Source organism: Schistocerca nitens, chromosome 2 (assembly GCF_023898315.1).
Source record: "Schistocerca nitens isolate TAMUIC-IGC-003100 chromosome 2, iqSchNite1.1, whole genome shotgun sequence".
In the NCBI taxonomy this organism is placed as follows: domain Eukaryota; kingdom Metazoa; phylum Arthropoda; class Insecta; order Orthoptera; family Acrididae; genus Schistocerca; species Schistocerca nitens.
Window position 1 is genome coordinate 175,698,689 of NC_064615.1, and position 27,409 is coordinate 175,726,097.

Consider the following 27,409-nt stretch of genomic DNA (forward strand, 5'->3'; position numbering starts at 1 on the left):
GTTGACTGACTGTCGGTTGGGATCCCAGCTGATTGAAAATGGTTGGGCCGAATGCCTGTCTCCCCTAAGCGAGCGTTAGTGTTTGAATTCCAGGCCGACCCTCTAATATCTGAGCGCCCTTGGGTATACTGCCCTATCTTTTTCTAATTTGTTCTTGTTGTTTGTACTTGTTTGGCTTCTAGCCGATTTTGTCTTTTAAATTAGAGTTGTTTTGCTGTAAAGGCCTTCAGCCTAGTTTAAAGTACTGTTTCATGTAAGCCCTTTGGCATTTTAAAAATTTTAATGTTGTTGAACTTTAAGTTTTGGGTCTTCATCCGATTTTGAGTTTGTGTGGTTTGCTCTTAAGGTCTTCAACCTAAACTAAAGAACTGTTTCACGTAATCCCTTTCGTATTTAAAAAAAAAAAAAATGTTATGGAGTTTTAAGTGTTAGGCCTTCAGCCGATTTGAATTTAACTTGTTTACTTCAGCCTAACTAAAGAACTGTTTTAAGATAAGGCTTGCCTTTTAAATTTATGATTATGCTGAAACGTGCTACATGCTGACTACGAAGTATTTAACTACTTTTTGTGGTAGGGCGTCCCATTCCTCCACCAGTGCGGCTGACAACTGCTGCTGGACGGTCGTTGATGTGGACGTTCTGCAATTGCTATCCCGACAGCATCCACAAGTGCTCGATGGGATTCAAGATTTAAGTCGGGAAAACGGTCAGGCCAGTCCCTTCGCCGAATATCCTCTCGTTCCAAGAGTTCCCGCGCCCCACTTCCCTGTTCGATGCGATCACGCGTGGCCAACCATAGAAGTCAAGTCATGGCCAATGCAATCCTGAAAGACGCGAATCAGGAAGGAGAACAATGTCACATAAACGTTGACTGGTGTATTTACAGTGTTCTAATATTAGGAAGTCTGTGCGCCCATGCAACATACAGACTCCCTACGCCGCTGTCCATGTGCTATGAGCGTAGGGTCGGGATAGTGTCGCGTGTGTACGTCTGTGTTACTGTTTAACACCCTTTCGTTTCTTGTCCATGCAACAGTGAATCTTCACTATCACCAACACAGCACGAGACGTTGTCGACTGGCTCATGGCCTAACTCAAATTTCATGATTTTTTCTTCCACACATTCCATCCTTTTTCTGTTTATTGTTTTTCGATGTCGTTGTTGTTGTTTGTTGTGGTCGTCAGTCCAAAGACTGGTTTGGTGCTACTGTATCATTTTCAAGCCTCTTCATCTCCTAATGACTACTGCAGCCTATATCATTCTGAGTCTGCTTACTGTATTCATTTCTTGGTCTCCCTTTAAGATTTCCCCTCCCCCCACCAACTTCCCTCCAGTACTAAACTGGCGATCCTTTGATGTCTCAGAATGTGTCCTGTCAATCGACCCCTTCTTCTAGTCGCGTAGGGCGACATATTTCTATTTTCCACAATTCTATCCAGTACTCCCCCTTTGTTACGTGATTTACCCATCCAGTTTTCAGCATTTTTCTGTAACGGCACATATCAAAAGCTTTTGTTCTCTTCTTTGCCTGAACTCTTTATGTCCATGTTTCACTTCCATACGTGGCTACGCCACAGACACATACCTTCAGAAAGGACTTCCTAACAGTTAAATCTATATTCGATGTTAACGATCTTCTCTTCTCCATAAACGCTCTTGCTGCCATTGCCAGCCTACATTTTATATCCTCTCTTCTTCGTACACCATCAGTTATTTTGATGCCTAAATAACAAAAGTCATCTACTACTTTAAGTGTCTCGTTTCATAATCTAATTCCCTCGGCAACAACAGACCTAATATGACTACATTCCATTATCATTGGTTTGATTTTCTCGATTTTCATCTCATATCCTCCTTTCAATACACTATCCACTCTGTTGAACAGCTCTTCCAAATCATTTGCTGTCTTTGATAGAACTGTAATGTCATCGCCCAACGACAAAGTCCGTATTTCCCCTTCCTTGGACTTAAATTCCTACGCCAGTGGTGTCGTTAGGGTCTCTGAAATTACTTACTATTAAAGAAGTTATTTGATTCATTTTAGTTGAAACAATATGCTCTTAATTGAGACGGGAAGAGCTTTTCGTCTCAACTAGACTAAAATAAGGCATCTGCTGATAGGGCACTCCCTGAGACCGAAAGTGATGGTTAATCTAGTGAAGGAGGTACGCCTATACTGGAGAATTGATCGAATTAGGAGATGCATACTTCACTATAGTAAAGACAGGTTCAAGAGCATTTACAGGTAGGTTGCCGTAAAATAGAAATTTGCACAGGATAATGTAGCATGGAGAGCTCCGTCAAACCGGATTCTAACTGAAGACAAAAACAGCGACCCAGAAAATGTTCTTGCCTATTACCATATCATTATGATATGTATCCTATTACAGACTGGTGGCAGTTATATATTAAGTGTGTAGCTATAAATAAACTGTTTACTCAAAATCTCAATCATACTACCAGTAGTGTGTTCCAAATAATATATCTGTCGTTTACACGATTTGTGAGCTGCTGTACACTTCCACTCAACCACATTCCACTATCTTCTTTTTCCAAGAAAGAGCCACAAGAAAAGCAGTGTCCTTCATCCAAGGTGCACAACACACTCTTTACATATCCGACAAGAGAGTATCCTCAATACATACGAAGAATAAAGCACTAGGTATACAATACTTATTACATTACAATGTACTATGGCTGTCTAAAGCAGAACAGAAATGTACAGACATCATTTTATGTAGTTTGTACCGACATGGTTTTCTGAACGACCTCAATAACTATTTAGGAAAATGATACAGTAAAATATAATAAATCACGCAAATGCTTAAAGTCTCTAAGCGGTTGGAATTAATTGCACTCAGCACTACTGTAATTTAACGTGATTGCTGTAAAACGAAGAAGTTGCGTGAGCATGCTCTGTGCTGATAAAAGAACGTGAAAATTTATGTTTTTGTAGATCTATTACGAAGTTGTTATGATGATAAGATGTTTACTTAGATGGCTAATGAATGTCTTTGCAGTCAGTGTTACTCTCAAACGCGAGTCACGAAGAGAATTATATAGCTTTCAGCGCACGCCATTCTGCCATTGTGACGGCTTAAGCAGTCGTTATGAGATTTGACACATCATAAATATGGCATAGCGTGCCTACACCAGCGTTTTTCCCTTTCCTTCTGATTTCTTCACGAGTCTGAAAGAGCGTCTCGTTATCTCGCTCACTGGGTTATCTAAGTCTGTATTAAAAATCTTCTAGCTACGTACACGTAGAGAATTATAGAACTTTGAATAATGCAATGATGCCAGTGTCCAGTTTACTGGTAGTGCACAGACTCTTTAAAAGCTGTCTTCATCGTGAAGACTTATAAAGGCACATTTGCATGCCGTGCGTGAGTTTCCTCGGAAACGCGAAATCTTAATTAAATAATTAATCTCTGACAAATAAATAAAGCCTATGACACAGAACTACAGCGCTATGCCGCTGATAAAACAAAATACAATTAGGACACTCTTATGTTTCATTAAGAAGAAGTAGGTCTTGTAGAATAGCTGAGGCTGGAAGCACGTATATTGTATAAACTGGCACACCGCCGTATTTGATGTTATATAAGAACACTGCGAGTTGCAATCTTACTAGGCACTCGATTCTGTAAAGAATTTATATTTATGAAAGTAAGTAGAATTATTTAACTGTAGGCTTATTCGTTGAATATATCTGATTTAACTAACTGTGTAAACTTTTTTATGTTTAGTAGACAGTCACCTCTGTAAGACGTATTGACATGGCTGGCAAATCATTCTAATATTGACATTTAGATTATGAGTCCGCACCTACCGCAGCAGTCTTTGGAAGCGATTTAAATACGAAGTCCGATTATTTGAGTCTTATTTCACGGTCAACTACGAATAACATTGCATTTACGAAAAAGCCATATTCAATCGTCTGACACCAAATAATTAAACGTCCACGTTCCAGATAAGCAAATATTAATTACAACCAATCACTATTGTACATAATTAATAACAAATATTTTATTTTATTTTATTTATTTATTTTATATTGGCGACTGCGTGTCGGACTTTTTATTTTGTCATTTGTTACATTGTTCTCTTTGTTTCATGTGAAAAATCAACTTTATGGACCCTGGACTTGAATATATGAGAAATAACAAAAATCTGAAGATATTTTCAAATTCTAAAATTTTGCGGAAGACGCAACGAAGCTTCCAGCAATATAACGTCAGACGCAGCATCTTTGCGTTGGCAGGCTTGACCAGACGCGTAATTCAGTGTATTAGCTCTTCAGTAGATTCTGTAGTATTTCTTTCGCGCGTAGCAGTTTTCAGTGATAAATTTCATTCTCAGTGCTTTTCCTTAAACAATAACTTCTGCAACAATACCAATAGACGAGTGTACAATATGGCCGACTTCTGTACGATACGTTGTAACATGGCCAGCAGCCATTAAGAATAATCCGTTATTCAGTTTACATTTTTAAATTAACAAACAGCCATTGTTGCTACGAGCGATTCATGTTCAACTGCATTTTATTTTAAAACCAGTGTCAAACTTTATTTTCTTGAAACATATATTACGTGTGGCATGGTCATAACTAGAAAACAATACGCAAAGATGGAACAGCAAAGACATACTATTCAGACGCAATCCGACTCGGACGTGAGACAAATGTTTGAAAATGACTTTACGACAGCAACCGGTAGTGACGATTCATCAAATATTGACGCAAGTGTTAACGGAAATTTTGACAATAGGCCGTCCACCACAAAAGTTTCAAAGTCTCAGTCAGAGCCCATGTTAATACATGACGTCACGTCTAATGACGCGGCGGGGGCAGATACCTTGCAAACAGCAAACATTGCCATGTTACAAATGCTAATGAAACAAAACGCTGAAAATATGGCAACCTTAAAGACACAAAACGAACAGTTAAACACACAAAATGAACAGTTAAAGACTCAAAATGACGAAATTAAATCTGATCTCATAGCAATGAAAACAGGTAATGACATTTTATGTAAACGTGTGGAACTTATAGACGCCACACGGACCAAACAGATGACTGAACTCAGTACGAAATTTTCCAAGCTTAATACGATACAAGAAAAGACTACAAATGACGTAGCACTTTAACAGACACAAGTGAAAAACCTTAATGTCACGTGTGAAGCTCTTACTGAACAAATTCAAACATATCCTTCAGTACACGACAACCTTGAAAAACGAATTACTGACGTGCAGAATAAATTTGACGATGTTGAACAACACCTGACTGACATCTTACAATCTGATGCCACAGCTCATTTTCAAAATATTAGTAAAGAATTTCATGATTGGGTAAAGAACAAAGACAAACATTTTGATAGATGCATACGTGAAAATGTACCAACAATTGTGCACGACTCCGTAGCGGAATACATCACTAATAACAAACAGCTGATTAGTGACTCAGTACAATCTGTCGCTGCACCCATGAGACAATTCACCGATCAACCACAGTCTGAATGTAACGAAAATATCAGTCAAAATGTACAGTTCAGAAACCAATATACATACGAGTATGACGCACACATACCGCACACGACAAACACACAAGAACAAAACACACCACGACAACAACACATACCACGACGTGCAAAGACAAACACAAGCTATTATCATGGTAAACCACAGCAACATTATCGTAATTACTCGCCATCTGAACATTAAAGTAATTACAGTGGAACAAATCCATATCATAATGCAAAGAAAGAAGAAAGCTTAATAAAACACAGGCAATTTCAGACATTTATTCCAGAAAAACGAACCATTCATCCGGTGATTTTTCTTAAATCTTTTAGTAACGCATTTCGACGCTCTTGGAGTGACCGGCAAAAGATTTCATATATTGTCGTTTACATCGAAGGCGATGCAGCTGTCTGGGAAGCTGACGTATGTACCACGTACAATGAGTTTGAGCGTGCCTTTCTGAACAAATTCTGGTCGCAATCCATCCAGGAGCGACTCAGAAGACAAATTTTAGAACCTGAAACTTTTAACAGTAAAAATGGTAACTTACGCAGATATTTTGAAAAATACTTGAACATGGGACATTTTTTGGACGAACCAGTCGCAACACGTGATATACTCCGTGCATTGAAGGCCAAATTGCCTTTCAACTTTAAAGAAAAACTCTTACATATCCCGGATGACGATCCAGATTATTTTTTAACAGCTTTAGATTCGGTTGACATGTTACTAGAAGATCAGCGCTTCGCGCGGCAAAACAGCAGCCACAATGTTTATATTAGTGGTATGCAAAACATGCAGGCTTGCCAACTCAATTCTGGCGCGCCGACAGTTGGATACGCGGTACAGCAGAAACAGCAAACTCACATGCCGTCTCAATACGGAAATCAAATTCAACACGCGTATTCCAATACAAACAACAGTTACAACAGAAATAACACTTCATGCGGCAATCCATACAAAAGGCACCGCGGTAATAACTACAACAACAACGGATACAAATATAACAACAAAAACACAAACAGAAATAGAAGCAATAATAACTACGAGCCAAGACAGCATCAAGGCTGGACTCGTAGCGATCACTACTTTCATTCAAACACTGCTATACCACAGTAGCAACCAGGACAAAATTGGAGCATACCTTACGACCGACAGATAAGTCATAATGCGCAACTGCAACAACAACCACAAAAGTTTGGAGATCACAACAGGTAATATCCGAATGTGAATATAATAGAAGTGACACCTGATACACAACCTCAATCTGTGTCAGTACCTAATATAAATGCTAATCCAACAAACTAGAAACAGTCTCTTCTATGCCCCTGGTCATGGCTGAAGTATTCTTGGGGGGCGACTTCAACGTTAATCAGTTATTTGACACCACCATTGAACAACAAAATATTGATATGCCTTTTAATTGTAAACAAAAACTACCTGTTTTATTTATAAGATACAACCACAATCAGAATATATCAGATGAACTTTTGCAAGACAGTACACAATGTCGTTCAAACACAAATGAAATTGTTTTAGCATCTACTACTGGTGTAGTAGGTGGGATTCCAACTATTATTATCTGAGATACAAGTGCAGCTGTGAGCGTTTTGTCTTTTAATTTCTATAAAAAGATGTGTGAATTGGAGCCTGTGCCTGAGTTTCCCGCCCAAAACTGTAAAATAACTACTGCTCTAGGTAATAAGTCATGTAGGGTTAAGAAGCAAGTTTTTGTAATCATTAAAATAGGTAATGGAACCGTACAATGGCCATTCCTGGTTGTACAAAACCTTGTGACAAATTGCATATTAGGATTAGATATCATGAGCGAGAAGGACTGCATTAAAGACTTCTCCAAAGGTAAATGTATTTTAAATGATAAAGGCAGTGTAATTATTATTGATTTGGATAGGAGAACTCTAAAGCATGACAAACACTGTACAGGGTACAAGGTTCAGTTAGTACTTGACAATGACATTCAAGACATGCAAACACACTCATCTGACACAGAGATAATGGACTTGAAAACATTGCTCGATCATAAGATAAATGAAGCTACAGCTCTCAGTGTATATGGACGTATAAAACTACAGGAAGTGTTATCCAAATATTTACAAGTTTTTACCAAACGATTAGGTGTTATCAACACGTATGTGTACAAGATTGAAGTTAAGCCTCACAAGATCTTCTACCACAAGATATATAAAGTACCGTTATCTCAACGACCTGCTGTGTGGCAAGAACTAAAACAAATCACAACATAGATAATAAGTAGTATAGAAATTTTCATTTCAGCTGTTCCAGTGACGCAGTTGAAGACAGAAGAACTTTTCTTTCAACGCCGCGGCGAAGACTGAATATTAAGGTAAAATTTATGATTACGAAGCAATGAATGATACTTTAATTTTTCACGGAACATATGTGACGGTATGTACCACAGACTTGGTATGGCGAGGAATCTAACAGTTTTCCGTCTCTTATTGTTTTGAATATTTTTTGAGTAGTGAAAACGCCTGGTCTTGCCTACTGATGTAATGAATGTTGTGTCTAACCTATCTTAATTTCAGATGACATCACAAAAAAACATCGATAAAATCCCAGCAAAACCGTTAAAGAGAAAGTAAATATCTGCAATTCACGTAATCAAATGTGACATAATGTAATAATTTATAGCTATGTAATGATGGTGTAAACGTGTTTATGTGTAACTGTATTATGTTTATGCTAAGAAAATATGTGATGTGTATATGTATGATTACTTATGTTTTTTTAAAAAATGATGTATAATGTAACTGTTACTATGTGAAAATTTGAACGATAACGAGTGCCAAAATGTGAAAAACTTAAAAAAAAATTGCGTAGTGAACCACTGTTCAAGGACATTAACGTACAGTACTAAGTCTGCAACTACGCAGAAACCTATGTGAAAGAAACTGTTAATGACATTCATCGTGCATCGTACCTTTGTTAACGCGATGAACGATTTCTTTGATAAGTAACTACGAACGTTTAGGTGAGCTATATTTTAAAAGAAAAACTGAAAATGTGAAGTGCATAATTGGTGCATCGTCTAGTGACATTACTACAGTACCTAACTTCAAGATGTTAACGGGATTAAATGGTCACAACGTGCCTGACCAGACAACAACACAACGAGTGGAAGAATTATGGTTGGAACTTCAGGGAATGGAATGTTCTCGAAATGTGACGGACACACCTACCTGGACTATCCAAGGATCGACGCCAGCTATGTGCCGTCCGAGGTTCCGCAACCAAGCTTCCACGGAATATCGAAAACGAACTGCATATGGACCAACTACTCGACGGCTCACGTCCGATCTGTAATAAACAATTCTTTTTGTCACAACGAACTGCATCAAAACGACTATAATAGAAATAGGAAATGGACATGCTTATGTATCAATTACGTTGTTATACAGCGATGTTACTGTGATAAAAAAAAACAACTTTACCACGACGACACTAACCTGTGAAACATTACTGTGCAGCAGATGAATATAAACTGTAATAACGCACCTGAAACAAAAAGACATTTTTCTTTGAAGCATTTCAATGCAATACTATGTAACTAAGAACATTCAACAATTTAAAATTGTATTGTATTATAACAAATATTGTACTTTTAAAATTAAGTTACCTGTCATAGAATGTACTCTTCATATGTAATCTTGGTGGAATATTTTCTTTGTTCAACGACTATGAAACGCGCGCGCACACGAACAATATGAACTGTAATACTATGCCGCGTGATGTAAATTTACGATATAACGGCAGTGCCGGAGTCACATAGACGCTTCTGCGCATGCGCGCACTCTATTTTGCCAACATAAGAATTTTTACGGCGCACGCGCGTGATTCAAATTTTGTATATAATATACTGTATAATGTATGTCATGTAAATAGTTGTAGATAACTTAGATTTTCTTGTGCCTTTAGGTGAATTGCCCGCCTGCAGGTGTGTCCTTTCGCCTCGCAATTCAGGGGGCAATATAAAGGCACATTTGGATTCCGTGTGTGAGTTTCCTCGGAAACGCGAAATCTTAGTTAAATAATTAATCTCTGACAAATAAATAAAGCCTATGGCACAGAACTACAGTGGTATGCCGCTGATAAAACAAAATACAGTTAGGACACTCTTATGTTTCATTAAGAAGAAGTAGGTCTTGTAGAATAGCTGAGGCTGGAAGCACGTATATTTTATTAACTGGCAAACCGCCATATCTGATGTTATATAAGAACACTGCGAGTTGCAATCTTACTAGGCACTCGATTCTGTAAAGAATTTATATTTATGAAAGTAAGTAGAATTATTTAACTGTAGGCTTATTCGTTGAATATATCTGATTTAACTAACTGTGTAAACTTTTTTATGTTTAGTAGACAGTCACCTCTGTACGACGTATTGACATGGCTGGCAAATAATTCTAATATTGAGATTTAGATTTTGAGTCCGCACCTACCGCAGCAGTCTTTGGAAACGATTTAAATACGAAGTCCGATTATTTGAGTCTTATTTCACGGTCAACTACGAATAACATTGCATTTACGAAAAAGCTATATTCAAGCGTCTGATACCAAATAATTAAACGTCTACGTTCCAGATAAACAAATACTAATTACAACCAATCACTATCATACATATACAATAATACATAAATAATAATTATTTATTTATTTATTTTATAGGCTGTTTTGAAATGTACAGGGATTTACTTGACGTGGTATTGTTGGTTGTTATGTCGTTGCATTCTACTAACTTATACTGTCAGTTAAAGAGATAAATACTGTTGAGGCTTTAAGGTACGGTACTGCTTGATATTTTCACCATTTAAAAACGTAGTTGTTGAAATTTACAAAATTTTTATGCCGCTGAAAGTACTGTATATATTCCATTTTTAAACTAAATTTGGTTATATTTTCCATCTACAATATAATCGTTTAACGTGTCAAAACACTGTATGCTGTACTTTGGAAGTCGAGCCATTTCAGTATCACAATAGTCAGTAGTAATGTTAAAAAGAAAGAATCGGTATGGTAACGAGTAGATCCGTAACAAATATTATACGTGTTGAAAGTTTTCCAGAGACAGGTGTTGTGAGTCGAATCCAGTTCTCAGTAGTCAGAACTGCTACCTGAAACTACTGCGATCAAGAGAACCCTGATGAGTATGGAAACTTCAGTCATTGGAGACAAGTTCTAAGGCTTCACACTGTTCATACTAAATGAAGGAGGTGTAGAAGGAGGCTTCAGACTCATCTCCTGTTATCCTGATTACGGTTCTCTGTTGTTTCACCAAGTGGAATAAAAAGAGTATTACTTCCATGGTTAATAGTACTCTTTATTAAAATTTATATTGGTAAGAATCTAAAATCAGAATTTACCTTCCATCCATTGTTATGCTATCTTCGGTCTGCATTAAAGATGACACTTGATCAGAACTCAGATACATCCAGGAAACAATTTAGGAAATGCGAAACAACTTCGAAAATATATTCACTAGTCTCAGTTCATTCTGAATACAAAGTAGTGCATACAGCAACAAAGGATTATATCCAGTTCCAGGTATGACTGTGGATAACTAAAGTGTGTCAAACTGTTGACATTCACTTTTCTTTTTTGTCGAATCATCAGTCTTCTGACTGGTTTGGTGCGTCCCGCCACGAATTCCTATCCTGTGCCAACCTGTTTATCCCAGAGTAGCACTTGCAACCTAAGTCCTCAATTATTTGCTGGATGTACTCCAGTCACTGTCTTCCTCTACGGCTTCCGCCCTCTACAGCTCCATCTAGTACCATGGAGGTCATTCACTCATGTCTTCACAGATGTCCTATCATCCTGTCTCTTCTTCTTATCAGTGTTTTCCACATGGTCCTTTCCTCTCCGATTCTGCCTAGACCATCCCCATTCCTTACCTTATCACACCACTTAATTTTCCACTTTCGTCTATACCACAACGTCTCAACGCATTGATTCTCTTCTGTCCCGGTTTTCCCACAGTCCACGTTTCACTACCATAGAATACTGTACTTCAAACGTAAATACTCAGCATTATCTTCCTCAAATTAAAGCCTGTGTTTGACACTAGCAGTATCCTCTTGGCCATGAATGCCCCTTTTGCCAGTGATAGTCTCTTTTTTGTCCTCCTTGCTGCGTACGTCATTGGTTATTTAATTGTCTAGGTATCAGAATTCCTTAACCTCTTTTACTTCGTGACCATCAAACCTGATGATGAAGGGGCTCTCGGTCGTTTGGTGAAAGCCTTCGTCCACTGCGTAGGCGTTGGTGTGAGGTAATGCTCAGAATTTGGTAATCTCACCATACTCTTGGCACAATGGATTTCGGAATATTGAATGTCCTAACGATTTCCGAAGTGAGATGTCCCACTCCGCGTTCCAAGGCCCTTAATTCCCATCGTGCGGCCATGGTCAACGTCGGAAAGCTTATCACATTGATCATTTGAGTACAAATCATAGCTCCTCCAATGCAATGTCCTTTTGTATCTTGTTTACACGATACTACCACCAACTGTATATGTACATATCGCTATTCCATGACATTTTGTCACCTCAGTGTATCTGTAGTAAACACTGTGCAGCAATAGTCAGAATGGCGAAACTGAAGTCAAAACTGCTAGATTATGGTTCGTGAACGGCACATATTATGCCTGCAGCACCTTTTTTGAGCAATTAAGACATCATTTCTCAAACTAGAGTTCCCCGAAACATGATTCCATATGACATTATTGAATTAAACATCCAGAGAGAGTCATATTACTGATTAGTGTTTTCCCAAGGTTGTAGTGACACTAAGTGCAAAATTGTGTGAACTAAGTTGTTTTAGGAGTTCCAAAATATTTACTGGCACTAAGAGCTTTGACGTTTACACCATATTTACTATTTCCTCAGCATGTGCCACATTTACCATTGTTCCAGTACCTCTAGATCCATTGTGAGATCCTGTTTCTAACATAAACCACCTGCAGGCATATACTCCGATTTTGCCAGAACACGAAAGTAACGACTTCCAGTTGAAATTACAGATGTATCTTAAATAAATAGTTGCGTTAGCGCTGATGTGTTTCTTTTAATGGTCTTAAAATGGGTGCCAGTTTCATGACTGTATATTTGATGGTTGGTTTTTACCTGCTTGCGGAAAGAAAAGAAAAACAAATTTTCGCTGGGATTCAAAAATAAAATATCTCTAGAATTAAGCCTGTCTGGTAACAAATTATTTGACAATGACGTGAATATTCAGTGGAGTGGAGTCCCTTCACTGTTAGAATTTCAGTGAATCTCGTTAAATAAATATTTCTGGCTCTGAAACTCATGGGAAGTCCTCACGTGGAGGTTCCCACCAAGTTTGCTAAATTATCTTCCCCACACTACACAATGGAAAATAATCCGCAATAACTGAATTACAATAGACGATAAGGGTATGGAGTGGGAAGGGCACCACATTAACAAACATGAAACTGGCAGCTCGAATTGTCCTTTTATTCCAGTTCAGTCAAATATCTCCATCAAACAATGTAGCGACCGAACAGTTTCACGATGAAAATTGAATAATACACTGCTAGAGGTGGAAAAGTTCCACTACGCGTATTACCTCACAGACAGAGATCATAATTCCTTAACAGTCTAGCTTCCTACCTCTATAAATGTTAATTGGAACGCGCGCTTGCCTTTGTTAGATCCCAATGCACCGGACCAAGCTTACAACAGGATTTCGAAGAGTAACATGTACACGATATTGTCACGTAGTTTCCATTATGAAAACCGCTTCGTAATATTTGTCTTTTAGGAAACCATCATATGTATATAGATATAGCAGTTCAGACACTGGGCTTCAGAGGAATAATAGAAACAACTTGAGCAGGAATTACAACTAGCAAATAATCGAGGATTAGTAACATTATTGCGTTGCTATAGCAGCATTTAATAAGAATAAATTTTGCAACTGAATTGAGACGTAGAAAAATTATGAGAAAAAGTAGTGTGACTATGAAATGCAATAAGACAGTGACATGTCTGAAAAATAAACGATATTATTGTCCTGGTAAATCTTCATCTGCGGAATTATGAGAAAAAGTAGTGTGACTATGAAATGCAATAAGACAGTGACATGTTTGAAAAATAAACGATATTATTGTCCTGGTAAATCTTCATCTGCGGACTTCAACCGATTTATACATTTAAAGGTTCACTCTGTCTGTCTCTCCCTCTCTCTCTCTCTCCCTCCCCACCCCCCATCCCCCCCCCCCCCTCTCTCACTGGTTGTCTTCCGACGCGTTAGTACGTACGTTGTTTCTTGTTGCTTGTAATGTAATCTAATTTACTGAGTTGATGTCAAACGGATAATAAGTTAATGTGTGAGATGAATTTCATTTGTAGAGGTGATACACTTATGTCAAATAACCTCAGTTTTCACAATTATAGCATTGTCCGCAGCGGAGGGAAAACAGCATCACTGGAGAGCTGCAGTCCGCCACCATTACACTACACATTTAAAATTTAGATTATTGTTTCACAGGCAAGTTACTGTCAGCACGGATTATTTAACAATTTCTTCTAGCAAAGCTGAAGTCCTGGAACAGGCAGTTTAATGACGAATTTGCCGGTCATTTTAAGCTATTGTATGGAATTAAGCTCTGGCTTGTACCACGTCCAAAGGAAGACGACTTTGACCGCAAAGTGCGAACACTACGTTCGACCAGCACGTCGAACAAAAAAGTGACAGCGGAAAGCAATTTTCTTTCAGGAATAATTATCAAATTGCGTTTTGTTGTGTTTTAATGTATTCGAATACATCGACCGTACATGACTTACACAACACGCGTTGCGTTCCTAGTGTTCTTACTGTTAATCAGTTGTAGATATATTACGCCACATACAGACAATTCCACTGAAATAATAATAGACATTTTAGCTAATAACAAACACAAATGTTAACACATTCACAAGGAATTTGTAAAACATTCTTTTATCATAGTATGGGAACATTAAAACGTCCCCACACTCTGATTGGGTAAACCACTTGGGGAAACACATACAGGGTGAATCAGATTTCCACAGAAAAATTTTCAGAGACGTTTCAGGGATACCTTCTGAGTAGATTGGTAGAAGGGACGTAGAATCTCCGGGGGTTCGTTACAGAGATAGTTCACTTTCTTTGACTTCTTGCTACAATCAGATTCATCTACATCTAGATGTACATCTACATCCATACTCCGCAAGCCACCTGACGGTGTGTGGCGGAGGGTACCTTGAGTACCTCTATCGGTTCTCCCTTCTATTCCAGTCTCGTATTGTTCGTGGAAAGAAGGATTGTTGGTATGCCTCTGCGTGGTCTCTAATATCTCTGATTTTATCCTAATGGTCTCTTCGCGAGATATACGTAGGAGGGAGCAATATACTGCTTGACTCCTCGGTGAAGGTATGTTCTCGAAACTTTAACAGAAGCCCGTACCGAGCTACTGAGCGTCTCTCCTGCAGAGTCTTTCACTGGAGTTTGTCATCTCCGTAACGCTTTCTCGATCACTAGATGATCCTGTAACGAAGCGCGCTACTCTCCGTTGGATCTTCTCTAGCTCTTCTATCAACCCTATCTGGTATGGATCCCACAGTAGTGAGCAGTATTCAAGCAGTGGGCGAACAAGCGTACTGTAACCTACTTCCTTTGTTTTCGGATTACATTTCCTTAGGATTCTTCCAATGAATCTCAGTGTGGCTCTGCTTTACCGACGATCAACTTTATATGGTCACTCCATTTTAAATCACTCTTAATGCGTACTCCCAGATAATTTATGGAATTAGCTGCTTCCAGTTGCTGACCTGCTATTTTGTAGCTAAATGATAAGGGCTCTATCTTTCTATGTATTCGCAGCACATTACACTTGTCTACATTGAGATTCAATTGCCATTCCCTGCACCAAGCGTCAATTCGCTGCAGATCCTCCTGCATTTCAGTACAATTTTCCATTGTTACAACCTCTCGATATACCACAGCATCTTCCGCAAAAAGCCTCAGTGAACTTCCGATGTCATCCACAAGGTCATTTATGTATAATGTGAATAGCAACGGTCCTACGACACTCCCCTGCTGCACACCTGAAATCACTCTAATTTCGGAAGACTTCTCTCCATTGAGATTGACATGCTTCGTTCTGTTATCTAGGAACTCTTCAATCCAATCACACAATTGGTCTGATAGTCCATATGCTCTTACTTTGTTCATTAAACGACTGTGGGGAACTGTATCGAACGCCTTGCGGAAGTAAAGAAAAACGGCATCTACCTGTGAACCCGTGTCTATGGCCCTCTGAGTCTCGTGGACGAATAGCGCGAGCTGGGTTTCACACGATCGTCTTTTTCGAAACCCATGCTAATTCCTACAGAGTAGATTTCTAGTCTCCAGAAAAGTCATTATACTCGAACACAATACGTGTTCCAAAAATCATATCGATATTACTCTGAAAATATAGCATAACGGCGCAAATGTCACTAATTCACAGTGATTTCATACATTTACATTACCTGATGTTGACCACGGCAACGCCCTCCTTACCTCTTTGCCCTGAGTTTGCATTCAGTACTTCTTGGGTATGTCTAGAGTTTTCTTTCCAGGGAGTGTTAGTCGTGTTTTAAGAGTGATAGTAGTGATAGCATGCATGGCCTTACTGATGAGGGGTGGGCTTTTATACGCTTTGTGTGTGGGTTCCTTGAACTACAATGGAAGTGTGGCGCAACTACGCTATGTTTAACTGTTCCCGCGCCACCGGTTAACCCACCATAGCCGTCACAGTACTTTTTCTGGAGCATACAGGCACTTGAAAGATTAAGGAAAGGCAAACCTACGTTTCTAGCATTTGTAGACTTAGAGAAGGCTTTTGACAATGTTGACTGGAATACTCTCTTTCAAATTCTAAAGGTGGCAGGGGTAAAATACAGGGAGCGAAAGGCTATTTACAATTTGTACAGAAACCAGATGGCAGTTATAAGAGTCGTGGGGCATGAAAGGGAAGCAGTGGTTGGGAAGGGAGTAAGACAGGGTTGTAGCCTCTCCCCGATGTTGTTCAATATGTATATTGAGCAAGCAGTAAAGGAAACAAAAGAAAAATTCGGAGTAGGTATTAAAATCCATGGAGAAGAAATAAAAACTTTGAGGTTCGCCGATGACATTGTAATTCTGTCAGAGACAGCAAAGAACTTGGAAGAGCAGTTGAACGGAATGGATGGTGTCTTGAAGGGAGGATATAAGATGAACATCAACAAAAGCAAAACGAGGATAATGGAATGTAGTCGAATTAAGTCGGGTGATCTTGAGGGTATTAGATTAGGAAATGAGACACTTAAAGTAGTAAAGGAGTTTTGCTATTTGGGGAGCAAAATAACTGATGATGGTCGAAGTAGAGAGGATATAAAATGTAGACTGGCAATGGCAAGGAAAGCGTTTCTGAAGAAGAGAAATTTGTTAACATCGAGTATAGATTTAAGTGTCAGGAAGTCTTTTCTGAAAGTATTTGTATGGAGTGTAGCCATGTATGGAAGTGAAACATGGACGATAAATAGTTTGGACAAGAAGAGAATAGAAGCTTTCGAAATGTGGTGCTACAGAAGAATGCTGAAGATTAGATGGGTAGATCACATAACTAATGAGGAGGTACTGAATAGGATTGGGGAGAAGAGGAGTTTGTGGCACAACTTGACCAGAAGAAGGGATCGGTTGGTAGGACATGTTCTGAGGCATCAAGGGATCACCAATTTAGTATTATAGGGCAGCGTGGAGGGTAAAAATCGTAGGGGGAGACAAAGAGATGCATACACTAAGCAGATTCAGAAGGATGTAGGTTGCCGTAGGTACTGGGAGATGAAGAAACATGCACAGGATAGAGTAGCATGGAGATCTGCATCAAACCAGTCTCAGGACTGAAGACCACAACAACAACAACAGGCACTTACGAGAAACTGGATCGTTTCGTGTTAGAACTGACGATATTAACGAGCTGTGGTATTGTAGATCAGCCGATATGAAAGAGAATTGGTTGCACGAGATTGGTGATAATCATAAAAAAATGGTTCAAATGGCTCTGAGCACTATGGGACAGATATACATACCTCCAGTAGGCAGCGCGTTGAAAAAGCTCTGAACACAAGCCAGTTAACTGTTTTCTTAGTCTCACCTAAGGAATTACCAACTGTCTGATTCTGAATGTGAACACTCGCGCTTGCTCGGAATGCTGCTCGCAAGCAGAGCAGTTGCGGCGTGGTGGGGGATGAGGAGAAATGCGCGCACACACTGAGGTCGAAACAACAAAGGAAAAGCGTCGACTTTGAAATAGGAGAGGGTCAGCGGCACCGCCTGAGGAACAAATGCTAGTCAGTGTTGTGTAACACAGGTGATGTCCTCTCATTTAAATCTACAGTGGCAAGAATGTTCAGCTTCGAAAGGTCCCACTGTCAAACATGACCTCATTCGTGGCCCACATGATATGCTAGAAAATGTTTGCAGTCAGAATGTAAATCTTTCTTAAGAGTTTGTTGCGGCGAAGCTACCTGTTTTATCATAGGCGTAAACAATGAACTTGACGTCGAGAATCGGTCCTCGAATTATTAGCAGTAATGAAAAACATTCTTAATGGCGGAGAAGGAAGTGCAGCAAATACAAAATTAACAAGGAATTTATTACTTTCTGTGTCTAGAGACGAAGAACCATCGACGTTGTAAATAAATCACAACTCGTAGTGCTACTCAATGAAGAAAAGAATAAAAAGCTCCCGAACCTAGTAAAATCATAGGTGTTCTCTGCTTCAATCGTCTGGAGAACATATTTGGAAAGAAAGTCACTTTGTAAAATGTTGCGATTGTAGCACGTGCAATTAATAAAATATTAGGAGATGGACTTTAACAGCGCCAAATACGGAACTTCATTGATGATAACTACAACTAACAATGAAGTTTGCCTTTTTATACTAAGGTGCACTAGCTTAATGAGAGCTAGTTGTTAAATCGATTATTTTTTAACTTTTGCATGTTTGTGAACAGAGCAACGTGTGTGTTTCTGAACTGAAACAGTTTTCATGAAAAAGTGATCTTGCTTTCCTTACCGGTAGACTCAGCCGTCCTAACGACTTAATATTTCATGGTAGGAATCTGTTGATACCGCATTTCATCGGCCGTATACAAATTATAACTTTGGGAAAAATCAGCTCTCCAAAGGAAATACGCTTTATTTTTCAAAAGTTCCTTTGTAGAAGGACGGTGTTATCATTAGATTGCGAGTGCTATCGACCTATTGTACGTAATCTTAAATAAGTTTTCCAAATTTAATTTAATAATGTGATAGCACTAAAGACTGATTTTTATCTGTTTTACTCGTACTCACTATATTCAGTAAACGTTGAGACGTTCACGGTGATCTGCAGCTCGAAGTAATTGATTTACATTGGGAACAGGAATATAATGACAAATTCAACAGCCGGCCGGTGTGGCCGAGCGGTTCTAGGCGCTTCAGTCTGGAACCACGTGACCGCAACGGTCGCAGGTTCGAATCCTGCCTCGGGCAGGGTGTCCTTAGGTTAGTTAGGTTTAAGTAGTTCTAAGTTCTAGGGGACTGATGAACTCAGATGTTAAGTCCCATAGTGCTCAGAGCCATTTGAACAAATTCAATAACAAGAGAAACATTTTGGATGTCAGTAGGCGTTTCCAACACGATTGATTTCCTCGATTACAGAAAATTGCTACATTTGTAATATCTACGCTGCGTTCGACCTACATCTCTGAACAACAGTTCTCAACAATGTGTTTGAGAAATTCAATATCAGAATGTAGCCTGAACTATACGTTACATGTACAATGCACACGAACGCTCTTGTAAAAGGCAAAAGGAGCGAAAAGCTCGAGAGTGCGAAAGTTGATTAAAAATCATGACATGTTTGACGCCTAGTTAAAAATGCTACAAATCCATACTTGCTTAATAATGAAATGCTGCAGCGTCATTGAGTTACTAGTTTTTTTGTTTAATTACACTACTTATTTGGCACAACGCGGAAACACAGAGATAAGCATCAAAGGAAAAGGAGTGCAGATGAATGTGTCAGGGGAATTATAAATAAACAACCCCATTCACAATACTGAATAATCAATTAGAATTAAATAAGCAAATATACCTCCAAAATTTCATAGAACTCCTACAATATGAAATGATAGAAGTAATTATTAATTGACAAAAATAACGTTCTTTATTAGTCATTACCAGCACCTTTCAAACCTAAATAATTAAATGTATAACTGTATAAAATTTTCTGCAGTAGTAAGATGCATCTTTGCACTAACTCCAGAAATGTGCCATATGTGTACACGTATCACGTCCTTTAGCAAGTCAGACCATCAGCAATATAAACAAATGTATCCGTCATCCTGTATTTAGTTCAGTTCATAGATCAGATTGGATCATAAAACAAAAACAAAAAACAAAAAAGAACAACCGACTCTCCGTCCTGCGATATGTAAAGGAGGGCTTTTCATGAAATAAGTACAATATACAGAATATTTATAAGCGTACGACTATATAATCACAAAACCATCGTTGTATTTTAGGACACAAAAGTAAAACATTTTATAAACTACGAAATCACAAAAGCTGTGTTATATTTCAGGACACAAATGTAAAATTTGCAAAGGTGTTAACGCAACCGTCTGACGATGGGCTCAGGTACAATAAAATCACTTAAAAACATATGTGTCTGCTTGCATTAGTTCCTACAGCGTAATTTACGTAAGTAATCAAGTTGTTCTCTAACTAAAATGGATAAAATAATGTTTTTTGTCTAATTTCCTTAAGTGAAATATCACTTACAGTGACTCACACTCTTCTGGTTGCAAATTAATTAGCCTCAGAAGTAGTTTCCCCTGTGAAGTCTCCACATGGCTCGCTCCTCCCTTTCCTCTGCTGTGATTACGGACGGGAGGGGTCAGGTTACTCGCTGTGCCGACCACGTTGGCTGTGAAGCCCTGTCATATATCACAGAAGGAGTAATAACTGCAGCTAGCGGACTTCCCATTTAGAGTGGCGTTTGCAGACTGGGTCCTACAGCAATATCCAGGAAACCTCAGTTTTCCTGCCCTCGTATTGTTTACAGACGAGGCCGTATTTACAATAAGGAGCATGTTCAACAGTCGGAAAAGCCATGTATGAGACGATAAAACTCATTTGTCACTGGTATGTCGATCCTGTCAACAAAAGTTTGCTGCGAATACTGTGTAAGGGCTGAGATTGCCAACGATTTTGTGACAGATCTTACATTCTTCCCGATAAACGGAAGGGATTCGCGTACGAACGTTTCTTCAACATTAACTGCCACAGTTGCTAGACGATGTGCCAAGGAGAATTCGTCAATGTGGTTTCAACATTACCGGGCACCGGTAGGTTTGAACTCGATGTTAGGAATCATACTGAATTACAGTTTGGAAGAAAGGAATTCGTCACGGTTGTCCACGGCCAGCTCTGTCAGGAGACATGACACAATGGACGTCTCATTCGAGCGGTGCGTGTGAACAGGCTAATTTACGAGACACTGGTCGATAATCGAATGGATGTGGTTGCCGGTATTATCGCATTCGCGGAAGCAGTAGGATTTCCGTCCCACTACTGGAATTCTCGAGAGAGATTCATCGCTATATGCTCTACCGTGATAATGGTAGTCGAAATTTTGAGCAACACCTGTAAGGGAACGGTGCTGCTTTTGTTCCTGGCTCTACTGTACACCGGCTGAACAGACTGAACGCAATGCGATAATAACCTACGTGTCTCGTCTGAATAGTGTTGCATTGCTCTGTGCTGTGTTTTGTACGTTTTGGTTTCCGCACATTACAGGCTTCTTCACTGTTGTGACGGTATTTTGTCAGAAAAAAGTATGTTGGAGATAAGAAAATAGAGTGCACAATAATTACATTCTTACCCCGCAAAGACCAGAAGGAGAGGAACACAACATACATACACTCCTGGAAATGGAAAAAAAGAACACATTGACACCGGTGTGTCAGACCCACCATACTTGCTCCGGACACTGCGAGAGGGCTGTACAAGCAATGATCACACGCACGGCACAGCGGACACACCAGGAACCGCGGTGTTGGCCGTCGAATGGCGCTAGCTGCGCAGCATTTGTGCACCGCCGCCGTCAGTGTCAGCCAGTTTGCCGTGGCATACGGAGCTCCATCGCTGTCTTTAACACTGGTAGCATGCCGCGACAGCGTGGACGTGAACCGTATGTGCAGTTGAGGGACTTTGAGCGAGGGCGTATAGAGGGCATGCGGGAGGCCGGGTGGACGTACCGCCGAATTGCTCAACACGTGGGGCGTGAGGTCTCCACAGTACATCGATGTTGTCGCCAGTGGTCGGCGGAAGGTGCACGTGCCCGTGGACCTGGGACCGGACCGCAGCGACGCACGGATGCACGCCAAGATCGTAGGATCCTACGCAGTGCCGTAGGGGACCGCACCGCCACTTCCCAGCAAATTAGGGACACTGTTGCTCCTGGGGTATCGGCGAGGACTATTCGCAACCGTCTCCATGAAGCTGGGCTACGGTCCCGCACACCGTTAGGCCGTCTTCCACTCACGCCCCAACATCGTGCAGCCCGCCTCCAGTGGTGTCGCGACAGGCGTGAATGGAGGGACGAATGGAGACGTGTCGTCTTCAGCGATGAGAGTCGCTTCTGCCTTGGTGCCAATGATGGTCGTATGCGTGTTTGGCGCCGTGCAGGTGAGCGCCACAATCAGGACTGCATACGACCGAGGCACACAGGGCGAACATCCGGCATCATGGTGTGGGGAGCGATCTCCTACACTGGCCGTACACCACTGGTGATCGTCGAGGGGACACTGAATAGTGCACGGTACATCCAAACCGTCATCGAACCCATCGTTCTACCATTCCTAGACCGGCAAGGGAACTTGCTGTTCCAACAGGACAATGCACGTCCGCATGTATCCCGTGCCACCCAACGTGCTCTAGAAGGTGTAAGTCAACTGCCCTGGCCAGCAAGATCTCCGGATCTGTCCCCCATTGAGCATGTTTGGGACTGGATGAAGCGTCGTCTCACGCGGTCTGCACGTCCAGCACGAACGCTGGTCCAACTGAGGCGCCAGGTGGAAATGGCATGGCAAGCCGTTCCACAGGACTACATCCAGCATCTCTACGATCGTCTCCATGGGAGAATAGCAGCCTGCATTGCTGTGAAAGGTGGATATACACTGTACTAGTGCCGACATTGTGCATGCTGTGTTGCCTGTGTCTATGTGCCTGTGGTTCTGTCAGTGTGATCATGTGATGTATCTGACCCCAGGAATGTGTCAATAAAGTTTCCCCTTCCTGGGACAATGAATTCACGGTGTTCTCATTTCAATTTCCAGGAGTGTATGTGATGTGTTGTTCTTTTCGTTTTTGTGATGGTCTTCAGTCCAAGACTGGTTTGATGCAGCTCTCCATGCTACACTGTCCTGTGTAAGCGTCTTCGTCTCCTAGTAACTACTGCAATGTACATCCTTCTGAACCAGTTTATTGTATTCATTACTTGGTTTCCCGCATGATTCCCTCCATTTCCTTGCCCCCCCCCCCCCCCCCCAAACGCCGCCCTCCTTTGATGTCTCAGAACTTGTCCTATCAACCGATTCCTTCTTCTGGTTGTGGCACAAAGTTGTTTTCTCCTCAGTTCTATTCAGTACCTCCCCGTTAGTTACTTGATCGACCCACCTTATCTTCAACGTTCTTCTGTAGCATGCATTTCGGAATCTTCTAATCTCTTTTTGTTTAAACTGTTTATCGTCCATGTTTCACTTCCATACACGGCTACTTCTTCACACTTAAATTTGTATTCGATGCTAACAAATTTCTCTTCTTCAGAAATGCTTTTCTTGCCACTGCCAGTTTACGTTTTGTATCCTCTCTATTTCGGCCATCATCAGTTATTCTGCTGACCAAAGAGCAGAAGTAATCTATTGTTTTATGGGTTTCGTTTCCTAATGTAATTCCCTCAGCATCGCTTGATTTAATTCGACTGTATTCATTATTTTCGTTTTAATTTTATTGATGTTTATCTTATATCCTCCTCTCAAGACACTGTCCATACTGTTCAACTGCTCTCCCGAGTCATTTGATGTCTGTCACAGAATTACAATGTCATCGACAAACTTCAAAGTTTATGTTTCATCTCCCTGGACTTTAAGTCCTACTACTAATTTATCTTTCGTTTACTTTACTACCTGCACAATGTACAGACTGAATAACACTGTGGATAGGCCACAACACCGTCTCAGTCCCTTCTGAACCAGTGCTTCCCTCTCGTGCCCTCGAATCTTATGACTGACATCTGGTTTATGCAAAAGTTGTATACAGCCTTTCGCTTCCTGTATTTCACTCCTACTACTCTCAAAAATTTCAAAGGGTGTATTCCACTCAACATGGTCAAAAGCCTTATCTAAGTTTACAAATACTGTTAACATTGGTCAGTCTTTCCTTAACCTAACTTCTGAGATAAGTCGTACGGTCAGTATTGCCTCATGTGTTCCACATTTCTCTGGAATCCAAACTGATGTTCTGTGAGGTCGCCTTCTACAAGTTTTTCCATTCTTCTGTAAGGAATTGGTGTTAGTGATTTGCTACCATGATTTATTATATGATATTTCGGTAGTTTTCACACCTGTCAGCATCTTCTTTCTTTTAATTGGGATTACTAAATTCTCCTTGAAGTCTGAGGGTATTTCACCGATCTCATACATGTTGCTCACCCGTTGGAAGTGTTTTGTTATGGGTCGCTCTCCCTAGGCTATCAGAAGTTCTAAAGGAATGTTGTCTATTCCTTGGGCCTTGTTTCGACTTGCGTTCTTTCAATTCTCCGTCAAATTCTTCACGCAGTATCTTATCTCCCATCTCATTCTCAGAAACGTCCTCTTCCATTTCTATAACTTTTCCCTCAAGTACATTTCTCTTGAAGTTACATTTCTCTTGTTTACACCCTCTATATACTCCCTTCATCTTTGTGCTTTCCATTCTTTGGTTAGGACTGGTTTTCCTTCAGAGCTTTTGTTATTCATACAGGTAGTTCTATCTTTTCCAGAGGTCTCTCTAATTTTAATGTAATCGGTATCTATCTTTCCGCTAGTGAAATGCGCTTCTAAATCCTTAAATTTGTACTTTAGCCATTTCCGCGTAGCCATTTTCCATTTCATGTCAGTCTCATTTTTTAGACGTGTGTATTCCTTTTCTTCTGCTTCACTTGCTACATTTTTATGTTTTCTCATTTCATCAATTAAATTCAACATCTCTTGTGTTACCTACAAATTTCTACGAGTCGTCGCCATTTCACCTACGTTGATCCTCTGCTGCCACCACTATTTCCCCTGTCAAAGCTACCCATTCTTCTCCCACTGTGTTTCTTTCTCCTGTGCTTTTCAATCGTTCCTTTATGATGCCCCGGAAACTCTCAACAACCTCTGTTTCTTTCAATTTATCCCAGGCTTTTTGTAGTTTCTTCAGTTTTAATCTACAGTTCATAACCAATTTATTTTGACTACACAGGCTTCCGCGGTCAGAATCAGTCAACACAAAAGTTTCCTGAATATGGTATGTCGTCGTATTGTATAAAACTACTGATGGAGAAAACCAACGTTTCGGCGACGGTTGCAGCGGACTTCTTCTGGGTCTTGTGCTCAGAGTCCACTTATGCCCCTGGAAATGCCTTATAGTTTAATGTTTGGTTCCGAAATCTTGTCTTACTATTATACATTCAATCTGAAATCCTTCCAGCGTCTCCAGCTCTTATCCACGTATAAAACCTTCTTTTCTGATTCTTAAACCAAGTGTTATCGATGACTAAATTATGTCCTGTGCAAAATTTTACCAGGCGGCTTCACTTTTTATTCCTGCCCCCCCCCCCCCCCCCGGTCCACATTCACCAACTATTTTTTCTTCTCTTCCTTTCTTACTGTTGAATTCCAGTCCCTCGATGACTATTAAATTTTCGTCTCCCGTAACTCTCTGAATAATTCCCATCTCACCATACATTTATTGGCTCTCTTCATCATCTGTAGAGTTAGTTGGCATATCAACTTGTGCTGTTGCGGTAGGTCTGGGCTAAGCGACTCTCCATCTCTAGATTTTAGGAATCTGCTGATTCGTCAGCCAGTTATTTTAGAATAGCAGTTGCCATTCCATTGTAGAAGGCCCAAAATGCTTTACCTGTTTCTCCAATAAATCGTGAAGTCTGGGCGTCTTTCCGGGTTTTTCACTTTTTAATAGTAGCTTTCAGTTTGTCTAAAGTAAGCTTGACGGACAGCAGTTTTCTTTCTAGGTGTTTCCGTGTTATGCCTGTTTATTTTATTTTCCATTTTTATTTTTTACTTCTTCCTTCATTTTTCCCATTTAGCAGCACCTTATGGGTCTTGCTTTGGAGACATTAATGTCATTACTGAGTCGTTTCAGCAGTTTCCATGCTTTTGTGCTACTGTTAGACATGTCAGTAGCCTGTAACGTTTCAATCCATCCATTTTTTTTTTTTTTGGCTTTCTCTAATTCCTGGGATAGTGTCTGTCCTGATTTTACTCTATCCGTGTTTAACGGATCTTCATCGAACTCTCTAAGGTATTCTTGCAGTTTTGACGTTAATTCTTCATTCGTACCCGGAAAGCACGTTGTAAAGCAGCCTCTGGCTGCTCTACAACAGCTTCTGGGGATCGAAGCGTGAGGGTAGCAACAAAACGGTCGTAGAAGTCTGTCACGGATTCGAAGCTTAGTACTGCGTCATCCAGAATTTCCGCTACACTCTTCCAGCTGGCCTTCTTAAGTCTGAACTGCTTACGGAACGGAACCACCTGTGGTTTGATGGCTGCAAAAACCTGACACCAGATTGGCCTTTGTTGGTGCCAGGTATAGGTAACGAAACAGTCTTCCCACTGTGGTGGCAAACAGTGTCGCTGGTGAAAAGCAGGTCAGAGTTTATCCCCTTTTCCAGCAGTTGTTGCTAAATGAAGGTAGTAGCTTGCTCTCATGTAAGACTCATCTCTGTAGTCAGCCCATTTCATTTCCTCCTCTCCATTTACGTCACCTTCCTCGTAGCCGCAAATGCTACTGTGGCTGTTAAAGCCGCCCACGATGAAGTGAAGATCCTGATTTTGAAAATTCATTGCTGGACTGAAGTAAAATTTTTCACCAGGAGGCTTGTAGACGGATGTTACTGTATAACTGCTCAGCTCAGTTACTAACATTTCAATATCCTTCTCCTTTGTTAGGGAAGCTAAGGCACTGCTACACCATACCCCACAAAAATGGCACTATCATATTGCCTGTGGACAAACTCAATGGCAATCTGTGTGACTGTTACTTTTGGTCTTCATTGAGTAATATTTCTGTGCGTTTCTTGCAAGCACAAAGCATCACAATTTATGTCTTAAAATACAATATGTAGAAATTATTCTTTGCTGGCAAGTAAGACTTGAATCTTTACGGTCGTTACGGTGAGTTTTGCTCTTCAGAAACTCTCTGCACTTTTTCTATCGCCTCTGTAGTGGAAAGATCAGCCGGTTGAGGGTAATTTCAATGGTTGCCCAGGGGCCGCCCGAGTGTATTTAAAACGCGAAACACACACTCTCCTTGGAAGCTCTTTCCGTGTCCCCCAGGTAACAGTGACACAAGTTTATAACGTAGTTTTCCACACACACACACACACACACACACACACACACACACACACTGATGAGCCAACCGGGAGATAGAATGACCTCTGGAAGTGTTTCAGGTACATGCGACATTAAGGAAGGTATATAACTCGAGTAGCCGCGCGGGATTAGCCGAGCGGTCTCAGGCGCTGCA